We start from the raw sequence: 26,264 nt of genomic DNA, 5'->3' as shown, positions 1-26,264 counted from the left end.
GTATAATTTTTCTGCATTTTCTTGCTGCCTTTAACTAATTCCGCCTAAAACGCCAGTAATTTAGTGTTTCTGTGATTTAAACAGCTTGTTTCTGCTACATATTGTACTTATTTGCTGTCTGCACTTGAACTAAGTCATTTTTGTGTTTAAATAATCTGTTTAACTGTTATAGGCTACACACTAAAGTGCAATAGCAATTTATGTGCATTTAAAGTGTTTTTTGATTGTATCTGCTTTATTTTCTGAAAATAAAACAACCCCCCCCAAAAAAAATATACTTGTTTCCCGCCTTTCTGAACTAGTATGCTCCATTTTTCAGGTTATTCCTGAATTCAGGGCTGTGTTACAAGTTTCTGTGTTGCCCATACCTTACTTGGATAGAAGGAAGTTTCTCTGTTCACCTGTGAGAGAGAGGAGCTTTGAGCAGCCTATCTGTCCCCTGGAGCAGTGGTTTCAGCCCAGAAAATAGTAGTTTATTGGCCATTTTGGGCTAATTTCTATCTCTTTAATTTCCCTGCTATAAAAACCGCATTTGCGCGGTTTTGTGTGCCGGGCAGCGCCGGTTAGCTAGGCTTAAACTATTCCCGGCTCCATGAAGTCTACTCTTCAATTTTTCCTTTGGAACTAGACAGACTTTCAACTTAAGCACTCAAAAACTATTCATTTCACAGCTCAGCACTTGCTCAAAACTCATAGCAAGCACTAATTAACCTAGCACTAGACCCCCCATACTATCCAGAAGGACAAGGCTCTGTATTCGTCCCTACCAGCCAATCAGTAAAACAGCTCACTTTACCTATTCAGGCATGTCCAAATCGCAGTTTCAGGTGTACTCTCCAGTCCAACTGGTGAATCTGGACATTTTGAGGCAATGTTACAACTGCCTCATGTACACAGACAGCCTTCTCCTCCTACCACCAAACACTAATATATACGAGAGATGCAATTATACAGCCAAACTGGAGGCAAAGCTCTCTCAACCCAAGACTGGAACTGACAATCGAGGAGAAGGGAAATACTTGCAACACACCACCAGTCTCACATAGACCTATTAAACCAACACCAGCAAATAACACACATAAATACATGAAAACATACTCGGAGGCTCTAAATAAAAATCAACAAAAGCAACAGAGACCTCCAAAGCAGGATTCCAAGCAGCCTCCACACCCCATCACAAACCATGAAACACATACTTCACATAATCAGTGTGCCATGCATTCACAGTCCTTAAGACAAAATAACATACCCAACACACTAGTAATAGGTGACTCTATAGTCAGGCACACTGATGTTCCACTAACTAGGCTGGACAAGGAGAAGGTTACAGTTAGCTGCCTGTCAGGTGCCAGGATCCGCCACATAACAGATCACTCCCAGAACAAGTACAAATACGACTCTGTCATTGTCCATGTTGGTGTGAATGACGTGAGACGTACCTCCCTGGATTACATGAAAAGAGACATGGAAGAGCTCTCTGATCATGTGGCCCAGGCCGGTGTGACCCTGACCCTGAGTAGCATCCTGTCCTCACCAAGAATGATGCCACAGTATAAAGAAAAAATGATCAATTTCAACAATTGGCTAAGTTTCTGGTGTCATTCAAAGGGGATCCAGTATCTGTCCGCCTGGGATGACATGCTCGACAAGCCACGTTGCTTCGCAAGAGATGGCTTGCACCTGTCACCTTTAGGCTTTTGAATACTGGCCAAGGCTTTTGCTGCCCCCATAGTGCCTTTTTTAGGCAAAGCTCAAAAGACAAACCCACCACTGTAAATAGCACAAATAACCAAAAACTGAGGGTAATGCTACTCAACGCCAGAAGTCTAAACCTCAAAATGCATGCACTCGAGGCACTCCTCAGTATGGAGAACATTGATATCTGTGCCGTAACAGAAACCTGGTTTAAGGCTCCAGAGAGCACCCCAGCACTACCACGCTATAACTCATACCATACTTTTCGGCCACAAAACCCGGACCGAAACACAAAAGGTGGGGGTGTATCCATATTCATCAAGGATACCCGCACCTCCAGGTTAGTGGCGCAGCACAATGCCTCAGAGATCATCCATGTGCAACTAACATCGGGCAAAACTGCAATTCAAATTGTAGCTTGCTACAGATCACCCACCATGACCCAGGACCCCCATTCCACATTTCCTGGAGACACTGGAAAATATGAAGGTCCTACCAAATACCCTAATATTGGGTGATTTCAATTACTCAAACATTAACTGGGAGAACTACTCAAGTACTAACTCCCTTGCCCAACGCTTCCTAGAATTTATAAACTCGAACTCCCTGGATCAGCTGATCAACACCCCCACCAGAGGTGACAACATATTGGACCTGATCATCACCAACATGGGCGACCGGTGTTGCACACCGGAGGTCAACCCCTCGCCTGGTTAGATCAGACCATAGACTAATCACTGTGGATATCCACATTCCGTCCCCACCCCCAATCAAGGAAACCACCCTGGAAAACTTTTCAAAATCAAACTTCACGTTACTCAAGACGGAGGTGGAAAGGTTTACAGCCCCCATGCTAAAGGACAGTGCTGTCCAAGCTCCTGAATCCCTTACAAAGGCACTCTATGAACACCTGCAAGAATGAATGGATCGTCCTATCCCAAGCAAAACCAAGACTCACTCCTCCATGAAAAGGAAACCAGTCTGGTGGACCCCTGCCATAAACAAGCTATACAGTAGAAGGAGGAAACTAGTACAGAAAAGAGTAAAATTCCAAGAAGGAAAGACATCCCTGATCAGTATCAGCAAGAAACTATGATCCCTCATAAAATCATCCAAGGTTAGCTTCAAAAGAAAAATTGCCAAGGACTCCAAAGATAACCACAAAGCATTCTTCAGCTATGTCAAGAACCCAAGTGGAAACTCTCAGATCTGCTCTGAGTTAGTGCAGAATGGCACAAAATACATTGAACCGACTGATATTGCCAACATTCTGAAAGGCAGGTTTAGTGCAAACTTCACCCCCCTCTCACCCCCTGAAAGGCCCATAACCATACCAGAAGAATGTAGAGCTCCAGCAATCACTGACACAGGTTAAAACAGCCCTCTCCAAAGCCAAAAACACAGCTTCAATGGGACCGGACAGTGTCCCAGGCTGTGTCTTACACGAGCTCCAAAATGAACTAACCCCTCACTTAAACACACTGTTCAAACTCAGCCTTTCTACAGGCTGCGTACCCATAGAGTGGCGCACAGCAACAGTTATCCCACTCCACAAAGGTGGAGCTACAACGGACCCCAGGAACTATCGCCCTATAAGCCTGACTAGCGTGGTCTGCAAGGCTATGGAGCATATCATCATGGAACTCATTTACAGAGACATTGGAAACCTCCAAACATTGGACCCTACCCAATTTGGCTTTGTTAAGGGCAGATCATGCCTCCTAAACCTGGTGGACTTTTTTGAGACAGTTACCAAGGCTTTAGATGAGGGAAAGGTGGTCCACACAGCCTACCTAGACCTTGCAAAGGCTTTCGACACCATTTCCCATTCTGGTATTATAGACAAGCTCACCAGCCTGAACATAAACCCCTATGTCACGAGATGGGTTGGCAATTGGCTCACGGATTAAAGCCCACATGGTGAGTGTTGCAGGCTCTAGGTCTGACTGTAAACTGGTTACAAGTGGCGTTCCCCATGGCTCAGTCCTGGGACCCCTCCTGTTTGGTATATACTTCTCAGAGTTAAAGGCAAGCACAGGAGGACTATGGCTGACCAAGTTCGCAGACGACTGCAAACTGTGGGGCCATAATTGACTCTCTGGCTGATACAGGCATCCTCCAGAAGGGTCTCACTGAGACGGATACCTAGTGTCAAAATCATGGCCTCAAGCTAAATGCCAAAAAGTGCATAGTCATCCCCTTTGGAAAAAACAAAGTACCCGCAAACTACCACATACGTGGTAGTCCCCTAAATACAGAAAATGTAATAAGGGATCTGGGGACCCAAGTAGATAGTAATTTCTCCTTTGATATATTGCCAAGATGGTTAGAAAATCCATTTATGTGGCCCACCTAATCACAAAAGGGTTTGCATCTAGAACAAAAGAGGTTATTGTGCCCCTCTACTCATCACTCATCAGACCCATCATAGAGTACAATGCCCCATTTGGGATGTACCTTACAAGACACCTGCAACAGCTGGAAAGACCACAGAAGTACCTCACCAAGCAGATTACTGGCCATAAACAGATGCCCTATGCAGCCCGACTGAAGAAACACCAGCTGTACTCGGTTGCATACCGCTTACTCAGAGGTGATCTCTGCCTGACATACAAGGCCATGTCTAACCCAGAATTGATGGACATGCTCCACCTAAAAAAAACAAATCCCCGAGAGCCACACACTGTAGGGATCTAAACCTCACCACAATGATAAATAGGATGTGCTAGAGGGATAGATTCATGTCCCAGAGACTCCCCATGCTTTGGAACAGGATTCCAATCTACATTAGGCCAAGCCCCTCACTAACACTCTTCAAGAGAAATCTTGATGACTGGATGGGAAACAGAAAATTACCCCGGGGATCACTGCAGTGGCTGTGCTGGACAGAGGCACAGGGAACTAATGGCTCTGCTAGATAGAGGCACAGGGAACTAATCTAGGGGGGCGGCGAAAGCCAACACATTCTGGCTAGGCTTATAGATGCCCTCGGGCAGATAGCCTAGTACTTACCTATGAACCTATACATTAAAAATGTTTTCTTTTCTATACAGTAGTACCAAAGTAAGCATGCATAGCCTAACTGTAAAAACAAGTATGCATGCATCAGTTTGTAGCACAAAACAACTTCATGAGTCAAGTGTAAGACTGTAGCCAGAGGTTGTAGGTTGAAATACCATGAGTAACAAGTAAAAAATACTGGAATTATTAAAGCAATAACCCACACCTGGATGTGGTTAATGCTGGATCCAGTATTCTGCAGCAGTTTTTATGTACTGCGCATGCATATGGTTATGCAGTACATCAGAACTGTGTGTGGAAGCAACGGAGAAAGGAAGATCTCTGTTGCTTTTAAAAATATGTCTTGCTATGTTGAAAGAGTTTAACATAGCGAGATAGCTTTAAAAAAAGCAACAGAGATTTTCCTTTCTCCGTTGCTTTTTTTAAAGCTGTCTCCTTATGTTAAAACTATGTTTAACATAGCGAGATAACAGCAACGGAGCTCTTCCGTTCTCCGTTGCTGTCCAACAACAAAAAAAAAAGACTTATATTAATGGAAAAAGTCTGGGCGACCGGACCTTTTTCCATTAGTATAAGTCTGATTTACAACGTGCATGCTAACCAATCATCGTGCACGTTTTGGAATATTAATGGGGGTCGTTGTATAATTAATATTATTGCATACATTAATTTCTACACAAGTTGCATAAATTCCCTGCTGTTAACTTTAATCTCTATAATTGGATCAACCATATGTGCAATATCTGCACATTGCAAAGATTACTTTAAGCAATCTGTAATTATACTTTGTAGTTTTTAGGAAGTATACTTAAATGTAAAACTTCAGATAAAATAGTTGTATTATTGTGATAATGCATTGTATGTCACATATGGTGGTACTAATTTTATCTCTTTGTTTTCTCTCACACCAACCCTTATCTCTTTTTTTATTTTCTCTTATGTGTCATCAAAATGTCTCCATGTCATCCATCTGCAACAAATCACTAAATGCTTCACAGCACTGGGAGGTAGGCCAACTCCAGTGGCTCAGCCTGTCCCCACTCCACTGGCTCTGACACCAATGCCCAGCACATCTGGGACCAAGCCTAGCAGTACTGCCTCTGCTGCCCTGCACTACCTTCCCCCTCAGGGAGCATTACCCTGGCAGCTGGTGTTGTGATACCCTCCAGGAGTAATGGCAGAGGGGGGAAGTTCACCACCTGTTAGGAGATGCTAGGGTTGGTGCTTAGGGTAGTGCACAGCACCATTGGTGTACTTACTCCAAATGGAGACACTGCTCTCCCTTATGGCCCATAGGAGGAGGAGATGTCAAGCACTCTAGCAAACAGCAGAGTCAGGGGACGGTGATGACAGTCATGGGGGTGAGGACTAGATTCTCACTGTCCCCATGTTTGATGGGCATGGGCTTGTGTTGTCCCCTCCCTCACCCCAATCATGGTGTCCCCAAAACATACCTCTCAACCTCTTAGTGGTAGAAATCTGGACAAAGCCTGTCATAATTGAGGGACAAAGGCCCAAAAATAGGGGCAGATTTTAAATATTGCTCTTATAAAGTTAGAAAGCTGCTAGAATAACAGGGTTTATGTTAGCATGCATTTTCTGAAAGATTTGAAGTCTGAAACTCAAATTTTTATTTAGTGACTTCAATGGTCAAATCATCCCAGTGATTTGCCAGAAAAACACAAATTTTATGAGGAACAAACCAAAAATATGAAGCAAAAATCTGTACATTCTGTGAAAATCTGGACAGTTGAGAGGTATGCCCAAACTTTTGTGTCCTTCACCGTCCCTGCGTCTGGTTTTGTTTGTCTTGTTTGCATTTGCTTCCTCACCTACCAAACTTACCTTAAATACCAACGTCACTTACGCAGCATTCCTCTCTTACTGAAGTAAAAAAAAAAGGCACCTGTCCCACAAAAAAAAATAATAATACTAATTCCCATATATTGCTCTCCATTTCTCACATGTCTTATTGACACACTTGATTTAGTTCAATTGTCTATTCATGACTGTGTTGTTGTCACCCCTCTTTGTGGAGGTGACAGTCCACATTTAGCTAATATTCTTTACATATTTTCATTTTACAATGTTGAAGATATGGTTAGCTATGGTTCTTTCTTACCTCCATCTCTCCTGCACATTCCTATATTGCTTTCCCTTTGCTCTTCCCCCTCTTGCCCCCATTCACCACTTTCCTATCTACCCCGTGTTAACACTTATAATCTGGTCAAAAAAATATAATCACACACAACAAGCATACGTAACAAAAAAAATAAATAAATAAAAAACAACAATGGAGTCTTTCACTTTTTGGCCTCTACATTTGCGTGGAGTCTGGCATTGCTTAAAAGCATTGTGCTATATCAATACACAGTAACACATGGTGAATGTAGCATAAATAATAGTTTTATTGCATTATCACTAATTATGTAAAAGTATTACCTACACATGGATTCAAAACCCTATATCATATGAGCTCCAAAAGAAATGTGTCAGTGCATTTACGCCTGCTGCCAGAGAGTCAGCTAAGCAGCAGGTGTGTTTCATACACTCAGTATTGAGAAGTCTAATAATTTTAGCAATGAAGCTTATGTTTGCACGCTGCTTGACTATGCACAAACAGGGAAAGCGGTAGAAATGTGTATCTCACATGCAAGCATTTTGCCAACCATCACGCATACCCACTGCTCAGAGGTGTGCTATGCAAACTGGACAATAACGTGTACTATTTTTGTTTACTCTCCATTTAGTCTTCATGCTATGAAACTATATGTGGAGACACAAATAAAATGAAGGCACTATCTAAGAAAATAACACATATTTACAATGCAGCAATGTGTTACCTCCCATATGCACTTTAATCTTTGTCTCTCAGTACTTGCTGACAAATATATCAACTACACTACATAAATAAGTAAATAACAAATGTTGTCTTATATATCATGCACATCTTTTATAATGACAATACACATTTGGATTTTCCAGTACTTGTAGTAATGTGGACAGATGTTTGGATATAGTTTGTAAAGCTGTCTCTTAAAATATAACTGCACATTGGAAACACAACAGCAAATACTACACATTGCACACTCATTAATCTGGTAACATGCAGAACTGTAATATCTTGATAGTTGGACATGGCTATCTATCAATGTTATGCAGTCCTGCCAACATCTTCTCTCCAATATCCAGTGCTGATGTCATCCCCTAGAAGTTGTCCTGCAGCCTTGTAAAAGTCACACTTGTGCTATGGTATTTGCTTAAACTACTAAGTTCTGTATTTTGTGCCCTTAATTAGGTAGGGGTTCTAATCTCACTGCAGTCAACTGGGAGGTGTGTGTGTGTGTGTGTGTGTGTGTGTGTGTGTGTGTGTGTGTGTGTGTGTGTGTGTGTGTGTGTGTGTGTGTGTGTGTGTCTAGTCAGAAGAGCATAAGAGTGTATCTTGCAGTTACCACTCCAATCCCATGGATTGCCAATATTTTGACACATCCGTTTTATGCAGACCTTATAAAAATCACCATTGTGCCATGGCACTTGCTTAAAGAACTGAGATCTGTAGTTTGTGTTCTTATGTAGGGGTTCTAATCTCACTGCAGTCAACTGGGAGGTGCATATGTGTCTATCTAGTCAGAAGAACATATGTGTGTATCCTGCAGTTACTACTCCAGTCCCATGAAGTGAAAATATTTTGACACTTGCACATGCCCACACATCCATTTAATGCAGGTCTCCCAACATTAACTGCTGATGTCATCCACTATAAGTTATCCTGCAGCCTTGTAAAAGTCACACTTGTGCCATGGCGCTTGCATAAAATACTGAGTTCTCTAGTCTGTGTACTTAGATAGGTAGGGGTTCTATTCTCATTGCAGTCAACGTGTGTGTGTGTGTGTGTGTGTGTGTGTGTGTGTGTGTGTGTGCATGCATATGGGTGTATGTGCTTGTGCACTTGCTTGATATTAGAGAGAGCATTTTACGCCAGCATGTGGGGCACTGCTATTACCATCTTCTCCTCAGCAGACACTGCTGATGTCATCACCTATCAACTGTTGGCTGACACTATCCAAATCAGACTTGTGCTGTGGTGCTTGTCTTAAATACAGAGTTCTGTAGTCAGTGTACTTAGGTAGGGGATCTGTTATCACTGCAGCAACTTGGGTGTGTGTGGGCATGTGTTTGTGCACTTGCTTGATATTAGAGAGAGCATTTTACACCAGCCTGAGGGACTATTATCATCTTCTCCTCACCAGACACTGCTGATGTCATCACCTATAAACTGTTGTGTGACACTCTAAGTCAGACTTGCGCTGTGGTGCTTGCCTTAAATACAGAGTTCTCTAGCTGGTGTACTTAGATAGGTAGGGGTTGTGTTCTCCCTGCAGTCATCTGGGATGTGTGTGTGTGTGTGTGTGTGTGTGTGTGTGTGTGTTTTTGTTTGTGCACTTGCTTAGCATTAGAGAGAGCATTTTACTCTAGCATATGGGATGTTGCTATTGCCATGTTCTCCTTATCAGACACTGTTGATGTCATCACCTATAAACTGTTGTCTGACACTCTCCAAGTCAGGCTTGTGCTGTGGTGCTTGCCTTAAGTACAGAGTTCTCTAGTCGGTGTACTTAGGTAGGGGTTCTGTTCTCACTGCAGTGAACTGTTTTGTGTGTGTGTGTGTGTGTGTGTGTGTGTGTGTGTGTGTGTGTGTGTATATGTATGTGTTTGTGCACTTACTTGACATTAGAGATAGCATTTTACACCAGCATGCTCTCACCAGACTCTGCTGATGTCATCATCTATAGCTGATTTGTGGATGTGCATTGTTTCTATCAGGGCAAGGTCAGAGACTGGCCTGCAGGTCAGGCACAAGTCACTCATCCTATACAATACAGATCACAGTGACAGGGCTTTCAGTCTTTCCACATACATCACAGTATAGGTTTGTAGGCCCTGTATTTTCTTGGTGAGAAACTCCTGTGGTCTCTCCAGCTGCTGCAGGTGTCTGGTGAGGTACATTCAAAAGGGATCATTATACTGGATTATTGTTCTGATGAGGGTCTAGTACAGTGCTGTTATAACATCCTCAGATCTGGATATGATGGCCTGAATTATGAGGTGCCCAATGCAGTCTTTCCATACCATTGTGGAAACTTGGTGGTCTACATTCAGATTGTTATCTACTTGTGTTCCCAGGTCTTGCATCACTGGGTTTGAGCATGAGGGAGGTGTTGTCAATGATGTAATTAAAAGGGAATTCCACTTTGCAGAAATCAAACATAATGACACATTTTTTGCATTTATTTACAGACTGTGTGGCATTGGCACCAGTCATTTGTTTGTGTTAGCCCCTCCTGTAATATGTTAACATTATTGGTGGACTCAGTGATTGCACCCAATATGCAACAATCTGCAAACTTGGTAAGTCAAAGGCCGTATACTTTAGCTTGGACTGTCAAAAATAGTTTCCAAACAGTAAAGGGCCCAGCACAGATCCTTGGTGTACACCAGTGTTGACAGGTCTACTGGTAGAGGTTTATTCACCAACTTTCACAAATATGCGTTATATCAGTGAGCCAGTTGGTTAACTGTCTGTTGATGAAAGGTTAATCCCCAGATGGGAGAGTTTCTCAATGATACCTGAGTGAGGGATTGTGTCTAAACCCTAGGCCATATCAAGATAGGCAGTGTGCACTATGTTACCTTCATCCAGGCCTATCACACAGATTCAATGGGCTGTGGCAATATCTACCTGGCACAGTTGGATACACAATTCAACACACTCTTTGGATGGAATATGTTCCTGTAGAAGGGTGTACATCAGCATGCATCCATCTGAGTGGGGCCCCACCTGATGCATGCATGTATAAGCACATCTTGACTCTCCTCATCTGTGAGGTAGACCAACATGTAATCATGGACTTTTCTAAACAGACACTGGTAATATCTTAGCCATGTGCAAAAGACATGTGTGAGTTGTTAATGCTACATCCATGTCTGTTACATATGTTAGATGTCCGCAAACAGGTCACAGAGGGCATGCATGATGACAACACAGTGATCCTGTGGAACTTGACCAGACCAAGGCATTTGACACAAATCAACACTATCAGAAGGATCCATAAACACCTATATCACCAAGTGGGTAGACCACTGGGTCACATATGTGGCATCTAAATATGTTGAAATGTGTGACATGACCTATATCTTGAGTCCATTGATCAAGTCTTTTCATCAGGGCTGTCTGCTAGGCCCTTTTCCTGCCCATTATTTAAGACACAGATGTCAAGACTGTCCAAACAGCCATCTGAAGGACTACATATTGTGGGCAATCATTGATTCCAGCTGTGATATTAGTATAATACAAACAGTATCAACTCACACCAAAGATTGCTGCTACAGCCATGACAGCACATGAGATGAAACAAAAACATGGGGGAATATGTTGCATTATGAAAACAAATGCACAATCCAATGATAATGTAGACATCACACCCCTATACGCAGAGCAAGTGGTATGTGACCTATGTCCTGGATGGTATGTGGAACAACCACAGCATGTGGTCACAATGGTGACTACTCCCTTGTATGTAGCACAACTGCAGACTGTGTGCAGAACATCCACATCAAAGGCCATAATACCATCATAGTTCACATCCTTCATCACACCAACAAATGAGTACAATCCACCCTTCTTCATGTACCTCCCTACACATCTTCCAGTGATGTGTAACTGAAGTGTACCACCATTGCCACAGAGAGCTCCCACACATCTTATTGGCCATACTTAGGTATTCATTTTGTTGCATAAACATTACTGTCTGATGGTGCGGAACCCCCACTGAGGTATTATACCAGATGCATGTGTGATACTTGTTCCTTTGGTGCACTCAGTACGTTTGACAACATTGATGGCATGGGTTACATTTGTGACAGAGTGGATGGTGCCATATATATGCCATGCACACCAGTCAACTAGCCTGGATTTATCATAATATCACATACAAGTATAGCAGTGTCCCTCCTAACACCTCCAGCAGATGTTACAGTGTCTGGAAGTGTTAGGAGAGACACTGCTATACCTGTAGCAGATGTTACAGTGTCAGGACAGTATGCTAGATTAACCTCATAGATTGCTGACATCTCATAATAGATTTAAAAGAGTGTTCGTGCAGGACCACCTATGATCACTCATAATCACATGGGATTACTGGGGGTATTATTCTGATATTGTCCATGATTGTGCATGCTTCTGTTTACTGTTGTCCATGAGTCTGTAACTGTGTCCCCCTTGTTGGAGACCTCTGCTGAAATTACAGTCATATTCAGGCAAATCAGTTTGCAAAACTTCACAATATGCACCCAACCCCAATTATATATAACATCCCTGATAGATGTCCTATCCACTTACACTAAGAGCAGGCTGAGAGCAGGTGTCTTGGAATCTGGTCCCCATAGTATGCTTGCTTGCTTACACTGAGAGCAACTCTTTTGGAATCTGGCCCTGAAAGATCACTACGTAAAAGAATTTATGAACACGGTGGTGGTGCTGCGGTAGCGTTGTCACCTCACAATAAGATGTTGTCCTGTTTGATTCTCAGCTAGAGCATCTTCTGTGTGGAGACGTGCGTGAATGGGCATACCTTCGTTGAAGGTTGTGCATCAGGGCCGGCAACTCGGCACATAAAAATCTACTGCCAATCATTAGCGGGCCGGAGTTCCGCTGTGGCAACCCCTAACTGGGGAAAGCCGAAAGACACAACTATAATTTTGAGAATAAAATAAAAACAATGTGTTTATAGAAATGCCATAATTTGCTTAGTAACCTAAGAATTTTATTTTGGTATTTTTCGAAAAAAAAAATACCTGTTGACCCAAAAGGTGGTAATTGGGAAGCACAAATAGAATTTAAAGAATTGTTATGGAAGCTTAGGCTGAATGCTATTTAACTGCCCGAGATTAATGATTCTGTTTTCATTAATTTTGTTTTAAAGATCCGTACTGCACAGCTTTGATTTCCATATAGATAAAAGAAATAGATTTTATGGATATGGAGGCATAGTTATGATTTAATGTCTAACATATACATTATTTAATTTTTTATGTGCTTTTAGCACATATACACGTGTATGTATGTGTGTATATATGTATATCTATATTTATATTAATTTTTTTTTTTTTATTTTGCATTTGTTTCCCAGGAAAGTCCGACTGGACATAGGTTCTTTTTCAACAGAGGCCCAGAGAGAAATGCTTCAGTTATGAGAACTACAAAAGTTACAGATGTTGACAAACACATGAGGGATTACAGAGGTATTCACAGGCAATAGTTACATAACGATGGATCATACAGTTGTATGGTTGTAGGCATTTACATAACAATTAGATAATGATGGAACATATAATTATTTTGTAGACATTATTTCGCAGTTGCATAACAGTGGAACCTACTATTCTTTAGTAGTAGGCATTTACATCACACAATATACTTGAGTATTTACAATCTTGAGAGAAGGAGTATTAAGTTTCCATGCAGTTGAGTTCAAATACTGGTATAGTGTACCACTCGAAGAGTGATATTTAATTAATGAGGCTGAGATAAAGACCTATCCAGGACAGTTACAAGAACAGAGCCAAGTGTTTCTTAAATGTGATTTTAGGAAGTTTTTAAATTGTAGCACAGAGCAATTGGAGGTTATTGAAGTTGGGAGTTTGTTCCGTATTTTAGGAATGAAGTTTGAGAAGAGTGATTCCCCAGCTGAGTTGTTAGCTTTTGTAACATCTAGGAGGAGTTTGTTACTGAAGCAGAGGGCTCAAGAAGCAGTGTATGGTTGTATAAGATTTTGGAGAGCAGGTGTTTTATCTGGTTGATGCAGTATTTTGTAGGCAAAGGTTAATTGATTGAAGTAGAGCTGTTAGGGAAGTTCTAGCTAATTCAGTTGTTTAAGAGATGCACAGTGATGAGCCCTATATGAGGCATCTGTAGCAAATTTGACTATTTTATTGTAACAAGATTCCAGTTTGGTAAGATCAGTTTTGGGGAGGTTGGTTAGAATTGAGAGGCGTGTAGGGGAGTTGACGAGAGGTGTGTGCTAGCGATGATAGCTTTTGTGTTTGCTGTTAGAAATTGTTTATTTCTGTATAGAAGACGTAGTTTCCTTTGGACCTTCTTGATGGTTTGAGCTATGTGAATATCATTTTAAATTATTGTCTATTTTTACTCCCCACCTATTTCCATTTAAAACATGAAAATACAACAAAAACTACACATTTTAAATGAAAATAGGTGGGGGGGGGCTGTGTCCCCCACATCCCCTTTACTATATATATCAACTATATATATCAACGCCAGGGTCACACAACATTGGGGAGGGGGGGGCAAATCCCTGTTAAGTGCCTTGAATACTGGTTGTTGAACAAGTGGTCTGTCGACCAAATGAATTTCGATCAAATGGTCTGTCGATCTTATGAAGTAGACCCATATATATATATATATATATATATATATATATATATATATATATATATATATATATATATATATATATATATATATATAGTTGGTTTGACTAGGCTATTCTTAAAATAAGTTGCTTGTCTAGGTTGGAAATTATTTTGACGGCAATGAATCTAGATGGAGATTAATGTTTAGTAGGTTTCTTAATTACAGATCTATGTGCCATTTTTGACATCATGGGTAAACCCTTTTGAAGCTAAGGAAATTTGGAAGATAAGCTGTAATTACATTTCTGTAGTCTCTATATTTAAAATTATCTACTTTTTCCTAGGAGGCAGTTATTTTGTTTTAGTAAAAATTCAGTCTGTGCTTCTTCTCCCACCTGCCTTCAGCGGCATTTAAATATGTCTCAGATTTATCTGGAATTTTTGTTACTACACTGTGTTTTTTTAACTCATTAATACCTACACACATCTTGCATTCCAGATCTTTTTCTGAAAAATAAACTGAAGAAGAAAAGAGAATGTGAATATTTTGTGAACAATAAAAGCTATTAAATCTGTACAAATAGCTATGTTATCAGTAATAAGTATTCTTTACAGTGATAATAGTGCATTCATAGTCTTTTCCATAAATACCACAATATATTATAATACACACAAACCTCACATTATATTTTTTTTAAACTTTCACTACTAGATTTTCTTGTCTTGAAAATGATAAAACCTAGACATATATTGTTAGATTTTTGTCACCAGACATAAGCTTTCACATGACAAGAAATTCCTCTATAAGTGCATACTTATTGAGATATTTACAGAAATATGAAAACATGTTTAATAGTATAATTAACAATAGAAATAATAGTGGATATCTCTCAAGATTGTAATTTACAGTGCAAATATCAAAGACAGTTTTCTTACACAACATTTAAGGTTTCATAATGTAATGCAGCAGTTTTTAAGTTACTTGCTTTTTGAAGTATTAAGTAACATTTCCAACAGAGTGTGATATAAACCAGCATTTTCAGTGAATTGTCCTGTCTGTCACAATGGTCTTTCACCCGAATATGAAAATATATTAGTAAGTGGCAAACAAAGACACAGTTATCCTCTGCAGGACATGCTAGACTAACAATCTTAATGTCATTTTGTTAATAGCTCATTACCCTTTCTAATACTGCCTACTATCAGCTGGTAAGTCACTTAGTCAAAGAAGCCAGACCCTAAAACGATCAAAACACCATAAGGAGGTATGGGTATGAACTGGAAGTATACAAAAGAGCAGTACAGGCTTGATTGAGTTAACAGCTCAGTCTATTTGTTATACATTTATTTTACTAACTCCATTTTATCTAATTTGCCAGTACTCAGTGAGAGTTCCTAAACCAACTTGATATTTTTTTATAAAAAAGCCTTTTAAAACTATGTTTTGAAGGTCTCCCATTTTTTAGTATCCATGTGTTAAAGTAGAAATATGCTGAAATCCCCCCAAAATATTTTTTTCAAAATTGATAAAACTATCCTACTTATGATTTGTGATATAATCCACAAAAAAAAACTCTTTATAAGTGAGTCAGAAGTAATCTTCCTGCCAGAAACTAGATAAAACGGCAGAATAGCTAGACAGTGCTACCACTAGCCTGTCATCTTTGATATTTTTCTTATTGTTTAATAGGATGGAAAACACTGAAGAAACCTTTCCACAAAGGACAAAGCCACAAAAATAGTGTAAAAAAATAACTGCTTTTGTTCTTTATTAAATAGAACATCTTCAGATTACACACAGTAAAAAGCCATAGTCTTTTAAAATGCGAATTAACCAATCACATTGCTTGGTTCAGTGAAGGCTGAATATTTAAAGGAATAGAAACTGAAATGGTACTAACATCACTAAAATATATTAAATAGTAGCTGTTTCTCTGATAAAAAGTAACAGTCTGAACAATAAATACGTAAGAAAAAATAATGTTACCACTTTGCTCACTGTTGGAATAAAAGTGAAACAAAATAACATAGTGCAGCATTCAAAGTTTATTGTTCTAATATGCAATAAGCTAGACAGAGAAATCCTGTTGTTTAAACCAGGGGCTTATGTTACATTCAATAATGCCTGCCAATAAACTTCCCAGGTCTCCAAAAAGGCTGATCAGTTACCTCCTTGTGGGTTAAAATAAACTTTCTCCAACACACAAAAAATACATTTGCTGAAACTAGTGCACATGCCAGTGTGTTTTGTTAAGGCATTAGAAATGTTCTTAGTTTTAATAGCATAACAGTGCTAATATATCCTGAATTTCAAACTTTTCTCAGTTTTTCTGATGAAAAAAGCTGGGCAGGATAAACATGTTGCCAAATAAACCACACCACTAGACTGACAATCACAGGAACCTTCTGTACTAATTACTTTAGGATAATTGCCCACCACAATATTGGGTGTTGCATTGATAAACTGAAACTGTTTACAGGACCCACACTTTTTCACACCTTTGCCACGGGGTTGTATAAGGGGTTTGTACTTATGGCACTCAAGTATATGCTTGATACCCCTGCCCTTTTTATTCACAGTTTTTGGGTGTTCTCCATTTTTTTCAGTTAACCAAAACACACCGAAAACATGGGTCCAGTTGTTATCAAGCATGGCGCTAATAGCCCCGTTGTTATGGTGATAAGACAATACCATACTGCTGAAATACTTTTTATCTGACCCTTTATTCTTGTTAGGGAGTTCTGAACCATGTAAAAGTGGCCTGTAGTGGGTATGCCTGTGCTCTTGTATAAAGGTAAATCAGTTCGTCTATCATAGTAACAGGATATTCCCAGTCAAGAAACATTTTCTTGAGCTGTATCAGCTCATTGTTGAAGACACTGTCATCCATAATGAGCCTAAATGATAGATAGATGAATCATTTGTCCTTTAACAAGATTTTTCTTTTGCCAATAAGGATGGAGGCTATTAAAATGCAATTAGCTGTTAGAGTGTGTAGGCTTCCTTTAGATAGTGGATTCATATGCGCATTTACTGTAATTTTTGTATGCTTTAACACCCAAAACATTACATTTGTCGACCTCAACCTGGTGGGTGAATGATAAAAAAGTGGTGGTGGGGTTAATATATTTAATGAATGAACCAATAGAGTTGAAATTTCCTTTCCACAAAATTAGAATATCATCCAGGTATCTGAAATATTTTCATCATCATCATCATCATTCTCTTTCGGCTTTTCCCGTTAGGGGTCGCCACAGCGGATCATCTCTTTCCATTTCTTCCTATCCTCTGCATCTTGCTCTGTCACACCAACCGCCTGCATGTCCTCTCTCACCACGTCCATAAACCTTATCTTAGGCCTTCCTCTATTCCTCTTACCTGGCAGCTCCATCCTTAGCATCTTTTTCCCAATATACCCATCATCCCTCCTCAGCACATGTCCAAACCAACGCAATCTCGTCTCTCTTGCTTTGTCTCCAAACTGTCCAACATGAGCTGACCCTCTAATATACCGATTCCTAATCCTATCCATCCTAGTCACACCGATTGCAAATCTTAACATCTTTAACTCTGCCACATCCAGCTCTGACTCCTGCCTTTTTGTCAATGCCACTGTCTCCAACCCATATAACATAGCTGGTCTCACTACACTCTTGTAGACCTTCCTTTCACTCTTACGGATACCGTCTGTCACAAATCACTCCTGACACTCTTCTCCACCCATTCCACCCTGCCTGTACTCTCTTCTTCACCTCTCTTCCACATTCACCATTACTCTGAACTGTTGATCCCAAGTACTTAAACTCGTCCACCTTTACCAACTCTACTCCCTGCATCCTCACCATTCCTCTACCCTCCCTCTCATTTACACACATATATTCTGTCTTAGCCCTGCTGACCCTCATTCCTCTGCTCTCTAGAGCATATCTCCACCTCTCCAGAGTCTCCTCAACCTGATTCCTACTCTCACTACAGATCACAATGTCATCTGCAAACATCATAGTCCACGGGCCTCCTGTCTGATCTCATCTGTCAACCTGTCCATCACCACTGCAAATAAGAAAGGACTCAGAGCTGATCCTTGATGTAATCCCACCTCCACCTTAAACGGATCTGTCACTCCCACTGCAGTCCTCACCACTGTCACACTACCCTCGTACATATCCTGTACCACTCTTACGTACTTCTCTGCCACTCCCGACTTCCTCATACAATACCACAACTCTTCTCTAGGCACCCTGTCATATGCTTTCTCCAAGTCTACAAAGGCGCAATGCAACTCCTTCTGACCTTCTCTGTATTTCTCCATCAACACTCTCAGAGCAAACATTGCATCTGTAGTGCTCTTTCCTGGCATGAAACCATACTGCTGATCACTAATCATCACCTCCCTTCTTAACCTTGCTTCCACTACTCTTTCCCATAACTTCAAGCTGTGACTAATCAGTTTTATCCCTCTGTAGTTACTGCAGCTCTGCACATCACCCTTATTCTTAAAGATAGGTACCAAAACACTTTTTCTCCACTCCTCAGGCATCCTCTGACTTTCCAAAATTTCATTAAACAATCTAGTTAGAAATTCCACTGCCATTTCTCCTAAGCACCTCCATGCTTCCATTGGTATGTCATCTGGGCCAACAGCCTTTCCATTCTTCATCCTCTTCATAGCTGCCCTTACTTCCTCCTTGCTAATCTGTTTCACTTCCTGATTCACTATCCCCACATCATCCAACCTTCTCTCTCTCATTCTCTTCATTCATCAGCCTCTCAAAATACTCTTTCCATCTACTCAACACACTCTCCTCTCTTGTGAGTACCTTTCCCTCACTATCCTTTATCACCCTTACATGCTGCACATCTTTCCCAGCTCTGTCCCTCTGTCTAGCTAATCGGTACAGGTCCTTTTCTCCCTCTTTAGTGTCCAATCTCGTACAACTCTCCATATGCCCTATCCTTAGCTTTTGCCACCTCTCTCTTTGCCATGCCTCATCTCCTTATACTCATGTCTACTTTCTTCATCTCTTTGACAATCCCACTTCTTCTTCGCCAGCCTCTTCCTCTGTATACTCTCCTGTACTTCCTCATTCCACCACCAGGTCTCCTTGTCCTCCTTCCTCTGTCCAGATGTCACACCAAGCACCTTTCTAGCAGTCACCCTTACTAGTTCTGCTGTAGTTACCCAGCTATTTGGTAACTCTCCACTGCCTCCCAGTGCCTGTCTTAACTCTTCCCTAAACTCCACTTCACAATCACCCTTTTTTAACTTCCACCATTTAATCCTTGGCACAGCTTTCACATTCCTCCTCCTCTTCTTGATCACCAACGTCATTCTACATACCACTAATCTATGCTGCTTAACTACACTTTCACCTGCCACCACTTTACAGTCTCCAATCTCCTTAAGACTGGCCCTCCTACATAATATATAATCAACTTGTGAGCATCTTCCTCCACTCTTGTCGTCACCCTATGCTCCACCCTCTTCTTAAAATACGTATTCACCACAGCCATGTCCATCCTTTTCAAAAAATCAACAATTATCTGACCTTCTGAATTCCTCTCTTTAACACAATACTTACCCATCACTTCCTCATCCCTCTGTTCACTTCACCAACATGCCCATTAAAGTCCGCTCCAATCACTAGTCTCTCACCCTTGGGTACACTCACCACAACTTCATCCAACTCACTCCAAAATTTCTCTTTCTCTTCCATCGCACACCCAACTTGAGGAGCATATGCACTAACAACATTCATCATTACACCATCAATTTCGAGCTTCATAAACATCACTCGGTCAGACACTCTCTTCACGTCTAAAACACTCTTGGCATATTGTTCCTTTAGTATAACCCCTACCCCATTTCTCCTGCCATCCACACCATGATAAAACAATTTGAACCCGTTTCCTAAACACCTGGCCTTACTTCCCTTCCATCTGGTCTCTTGCACACACAATATATCAACCTTCCTTCTCTCCATCATATCAGCTAGCTCTCTTCCTATACCAGTCATACTGCCAACATTCAAAGTTCCTACCCTCACTGCTACACTCCTAACCTTCCTCCTATCTTCCTGCCTTTGGGCACGCCTTCCTCCTCTTCTCCTTGACCAACAGTAGCCCAATTTCCGCCAGCACCCTGTTGGCTAACAGTACTGGTGGCGGTCGTTGTTAACCCGGGCCTCGACCGAACCGGTATGCAATTATGAAAAGTTCTCCGCATCAGTAATTTTTGGCAGAAGTTTTATGCCGGATGCCCTTCCTGACGCAACCCTCCCCATTTATCCGGGCTTGGGACCGGCACAAAGAAATGCACTGGCTTGTGCATCCCCAGTGGCTGGGTATCTGAAATATTTTATAATATGATATTTAAACAGTGAAGGAAAAATATAGTTCCTTTCCTACCACCAGAGTCTAACATTATAACATTGGCAAAAATTGGTACAGCAGAAGCCCCCATTGCTACACCTCTTATCTGTTTAAAGATTTCATCATCAAACATAACAAAATTATTTTTAAGTACCAATTCCATAAGTGAGTGAATAACCTGTGTCAATGAATAATCCAGGGAGGTTCCCATTGTCAGGGCTTCTGAAAATTTGTTTAACCTTTCTTCATGTGGAATTACTAAGAACAGATTACTGTTGCTCACTTAGTCTCCTCCCTACTATATGCCTCCACTATCTTCACCAATGTAAAGCAAACCTGTTACAATAAAATCACTAAATTTGCTACTAACTCCCCCATAGGTCTCACCACTGCTCCACCTTACACAACTTAACTGGCTAGAATTACCCTAACATCTCACCTATACTCAAATCCTTACTGCGCACAGATTGGTACATCAACTTGAAAAAAATATCTGCTCTTCAAAAATTGGTCCAGCCCTATGTCACCACTCGGGCCTTCCGATCCTCAAATAAATCCCTACTACAGGTATCCAAGTCCATGGGATCACTTCATTGGCTCTGCTTGACAGAGGATCAGTTAATTAATCAATGGGGTGGCGAAAGCCGACACACTCTGGCTATGCTTATAAATGCCCTCAGGCAGATAACCTAGTACCTACCTATGAACAACACTGCAGGCAACTCTCTCTCTACTGTACCCACGTCTCTAAAATTTGGAATACCTTACCACAGGCTATCACAAGTACTGCTGATACTACTAAATTTAAAAACCTGCTTAAGAACTTCCTTAATAATAAATGGCTTTGCCCATGTACTAATCCTGACCAAAGCCTTTAGCTAATCAAACCTCCTCTGATATTCTATTCCCAGTTACATCACTAAAATTATGGATTCACTTCCTTCACTTCTTACACATCCTTCTATTCTGCATCTAATATGTCTAACTCTCTCCCCATCCCTACATCTCCTTCTACTACTAACATGTCTATCCCCTTTGTCTTGTCACTTAGTAGCACTGTCTGTCCCATGCTCATTCACTCCTCTCCTCCCACCTCTTATCCTCTGCTCTGTTGACTGATTAACCCTGCCCTACTACTTAGACATATATGAAATGTGAGTGTAATGTGCTACAAAGTTTAACTTGTCTGCCACTATATGTAATGATGTAGGAATATTAACTTCTGTTTGCTATTCCTCTCCAACAATACCATATATATCTTATGGCATTCTACACTAACTGCAAATCAGTGCAACTGTTGTCTTGTATGTATGGTAAGATGTGTACAACTATGTAATGTCTGTAGTGGAACAATCATTATGTAAATTGTTAAATGTCTTTGGAGGTTTCCTCTCAGGGCCTTCACTGAAAATGGGCTCTATCCCAGTTGGACTTTCCTGGTAAACAAAAGATAAATAAATAAACAATAAACTAACTAAATAAATAAATAAAATCTCATGTTATAAAGCCTACTAATCACTACTAAATTTTAAAAATTATAAGGCTCACTTAAAGTGAGCTCTGCACTTTTAAAAACAAGCAATATTCCAATACTCTTCATGTTATAAACACAAAACATGCATAAAAATACTCAAGTGACTGAAGTAATCCTTCTGAAATAAAGAATTTTCACATTGTGGTTGTAGTTTTAAAACCCTTTTGAATAATGATGAAGTGTGACAAAGATAGATTGGTGTTAGGAATGAAACAGTCTTTAAAGCCAATCTTTGATGTTAAAATTGGGGTTAATTTACAAAATCAATAGAAAAGAAAACATTCTCTATCTTTAGTCTTGGAGAGCAGGAAAATCAAAACAAGACATGCAGCTTACGTCCAATGTTAACTTTGCTTCAATACTACCTCAGTACAGCTCAAAGGTACTGATAAGTATTCACAGGATAATAGTCCAACAAGTCTTTCCAGCTTAGGGAGAGCAGTACACAAGCACACTGTTGAAGTAGATCCTTACAGCCTCTCTAGGAGATAGTAAAATCAGGCATCTTCCTTAGGTTAGAATACCACTACTCAAACATCTCCAGGATTAAAGAACCAACTGGCCTCCTTCCTGCCTCCCAGAATATTCCATCAGACCTCTGCAGTTATATATCTCAACCCAAGACTCTAGTTCACTCCACGTGAATCTGAAATCTAACTCTCTGTACTAATAAAACTTCAGATATGCAGTTCAAGGCAGGCAATTAATTAATTAAGGAGGAGTCCTGCCTCATTCTGAGCTAGGGAATACCCTGTATTTTCCTTCAATAACCCATTACCCAAAAAGCACTACCCCAGTTGTTAAAAATGCCATAGGTAATATTTAAAGATTTAATCCAAGTGTATTTACCTTGTCACATGACCTATCCAGTGTAGAACCACTGGCTCTAGTTTCAGTAGTAGGGAATGTAGGACGGGGGCAGCCTATCTACACTGAGGTGGTTGTGACCTGGACAGCGAAGAACCTTAAAATGAAAGGACATTAGGGACTAGGCACATTTAGAAAGTTAAGCATTGCATTCCTTCTGTGTTATAAACACTGTTGCAATGCATAGTCTATGACCCATGTGAATGCTCTGTCCTCAACAAATAGTAATTTAATGTAATGTTGGACCACTTGCATACCTCTCAGCTGTACAGATTTCCGCCTCATATTTTGGTTCGTTTTTCATATAAGTTGTGGTTTTCTGGCCAATCCATGGAAAGTCATTAAAGACTGAAGTCAGAAAATAATGACAGACATTTCAGTTTCAGACTTTATAGCCTTTAGAAAATTAGTGCTAACATAAAACCTGTTATTCTATCAACTTTCTAAGATTGTAAGAGTAATATTTTAAAATTGTCTCTGTTTTTGGGCCTTTGTTCCCCAGTATTTATGGCTTTGTCCAGATTTCTTGATCTAAGCATTTAAGAGGTATGACCACTTGATAGCATGACTACTTGATAGCTCGACGTTCTCTCTCTATCACGGATTCTCTCTTTTCAGCACTGCTTATTTATGGCTAATATAGCAAAAAGGCTCATCTTATTCAACCTTTTGGGAAAAGATAGCCCTATTGCACACATCTGAGACTACCAATGAAGACAGCAAATGGTTAAGCAAAAGTTGTGGCTAATAATATGACTCAATACATGACATTTCCAATAATTTCCTAAATGCCTGTACTGTGGTATCTGTCCACTTGAGATTTACAAGGCTCTACTCTTTGCCAATTCTGTTAAGGGGCAAGCTATGGTGGCAAAGTTTATGATAAGCATAAGGTAGCAATTGGCTAAATCGTAGGAAAGCCTTGACCTGTTTATTAGTAGTGTGTATAAGCAATTTATGAATGATTTGCACCTTCTCTTCTCATGGCATTACTATTGCCTTGTCTATTATGTAGACCAAATAATTGACTCTGACATCCCTAACTTACATTTAGTAGAGATGAATGTCAGTCCAGCTTTATGCAAGGAGTTGAGTATAACCTGGACCTTTGGGAAGTGGTTTCCCAATCTCTTGAGAAGATCACTGTATTGTTAATTTAGGTCATGCATTATCTTATGGTTTGTGGCCTCTTGTTCAACAGCCTCTGGAAGGTTGCTGGTCCTCTATGAAGCCCAGATGGAGTAATGTTATATTAAAAAGGCCATCAGATGTGTTAAGCACCTTTTTCTCCTTGGCTTTAAAGGCTAATGGGATTCACAATATCCATTTGTTCATTGCAAAGAAGGTAGAAATTTTGCCTTATCTAATCTTTCAACTAGTTTATCCACTAGAGGCATAGGATACAAATCAAATTTGGAAATTTAGAAATCTTAATTAGATTTATGAAGTCATTGCAAAACCACATAGACCCATCAGGTTTGAGGACCATACAATGGAGTTATTCCACTTACTTTATAATCCCTAGTTTGAGCAATTACTGTACCTCTTCCCTAACTGCTTGACCTTGGGACTCCAATAACTGGTATGGATTTAGAGCCACTTTTTGACTGGAGTTTCCCTGTTGTGCTGGATTAAATTAGTCCTGTTAGGCAGCGCCTAAGAATCTGTTCCTGTTTCAAAGTATATGTTCAGTAATTTCTGGTTTCTGGGATACTGACAAGTTTTCATTCACCTGCTTTGACACCTTCAACATCTTCTGTGGACATACTCAATACAGAGACCTTGGTTTCATTCCAGGTTTTTAAAGCATGTATCTAATATATCTACTCTTGTTTCCTTTTTCCACTTTGTGACTAGGGTTAGAGCCTAATATGAGCACTGCAAATCATTTTTGTCCATAGTTTACTTTTCTCCTCTTTGACATGAAAAGGTAATTGCCACTTTACTGGGAACATGTTCTCCGAAGATGGCACCAAGACAAGTGCTTTGTCCCTGCTTTGAACTCTCTAAGATGAGCATTTTTATTGTATGCCCTCTTATTGACTTTCCTGTACTCTTTTCATATTCTCTTTCATTATGGGCATTTCTTAAGGGGATTTTCCTCTTCTCATGTTTCTTTTGCTATATCTAGCCTAATGGGTGTCTATCATATAACAGTTTTGATGGTGTGGACCCATCTGACATCCATTGCTGCTAGCTCAAATGGAGCTTTTAATGATAGCAAAGAGTTACTAAAGCCTTATCTGGGAGCTTTTTTGTGACATTCAACATGGGCAGCACACAATTTTCTGGTTCCTTCATAATACCAGGCAAGGAAAATCTAGCTAAAATTCTAGCTTTGGTCCTATCCATCCCCAGATGCCCTCCACCCTGAATGTGGCTGTGAATACAACTTTGTTACAAATATTCGAAAAGACATTGACACTGACAATTGGCTTAGTATTTCTCCCCCTTTTTTTTGGTCATTCTGACAAAAACATCCTTAATTCAAAATAGGATATGAAATAGGTCTTTTCTGGTCATTTGCGCTTCTACTCATGCCATATTCTCTTTAGCCCTGCTCAACATATCTCATTATTACTGGGATTTCTAAAACTTAATATTGCTTTTTCTGGAGATCTGTTACTTCAATGTCATTTATTTATGAAGTGGAGGTTGGAGCCTCTTCTCCCAAAAAGGCACGTATAGCTTCTTCCCCATCATCTGACTCCTCCTCTGAAAAGGGTATTACCCATAAAAATAGTTTCCTTCTGATTAGGGTACTGGTCTTTTATTATTGTTATCATTCTTACATGTTCCATCCTTAGTCTCCCCTTGGCATCTGTTTGGCTCTCTGCTATGGTACTGCAGAGAGGCCCAAAATTCTGCTCACCTTCCTGAGTTCCTATATCTACTTCTTTTCATGTAACTATAAGCCCTTCTGTAGCAGTTATTGTACTGATTTCGTCTGTAGTTTGACTATTGGAGAGTCAGCATAATATCTGTCCATTAATTTTAACCAATCCCAAATCATGGTGCCTTTGGAAGCTTCTTTTTCCTCAGCTTTGTCTTTACTGGTTCTGTATATCTCTAACAAGACATCAGGTTGTACCTCCTCACATTTTCCATAGCTGTCATAATTGGGGAAACCTCTAATTAATTATTGCAGCCTACATTAGATTGGGCACTAAAGCCACTGAGTATGTTACTTTGCCTAGAAAAACTGCATTCAACTTGGGTTATGGTACAGTTTGTCTTTTTCTCTTTTATGCACCTTACTTCGATTTTCTGAGTGAAAGTAGTTTTATACTGACGCATGTGCTATAATTTCACTAGTGTAACCATGTGCTCAGAGTTCAACAATAC

The 26,264-nt window shown here is 40.2% G+C and overlaps 1 long non-coding RNA gene across 1 annotated transcript in view; it reads left to right on the top strand.

Moving 5' to 3' along the window:
* The window catches only part of LOC122800182, a 131,945-nt gene that overhangs the window by 20,085 nt on the left and 85,596 nt on the right, over positions 1 to 26,264 (top strand). The window lies entirely within an intron of this gene.

Source organism: Protopterus annectens, chromosome 4.part0, assembly GCF_019279795.1.
Source record: "Protopterus annectens isolate FY-2018-M chromosome 4.part0, PAN1.0, whole genome shotgun sequence".
In the NCBI taxonomy this organism is placed as follows: domain Eukaryota; kingdom Metazoa; phylum Chordata; order Ceratodontiformes; family Protopteridae; genus Protopterus; species Protopterus annectens.
The sequence above is the reverse complement of the archived record's forward strand: the minus strand, read 5'-3'. Positions and strand labels throughout refer to the sequence as shown.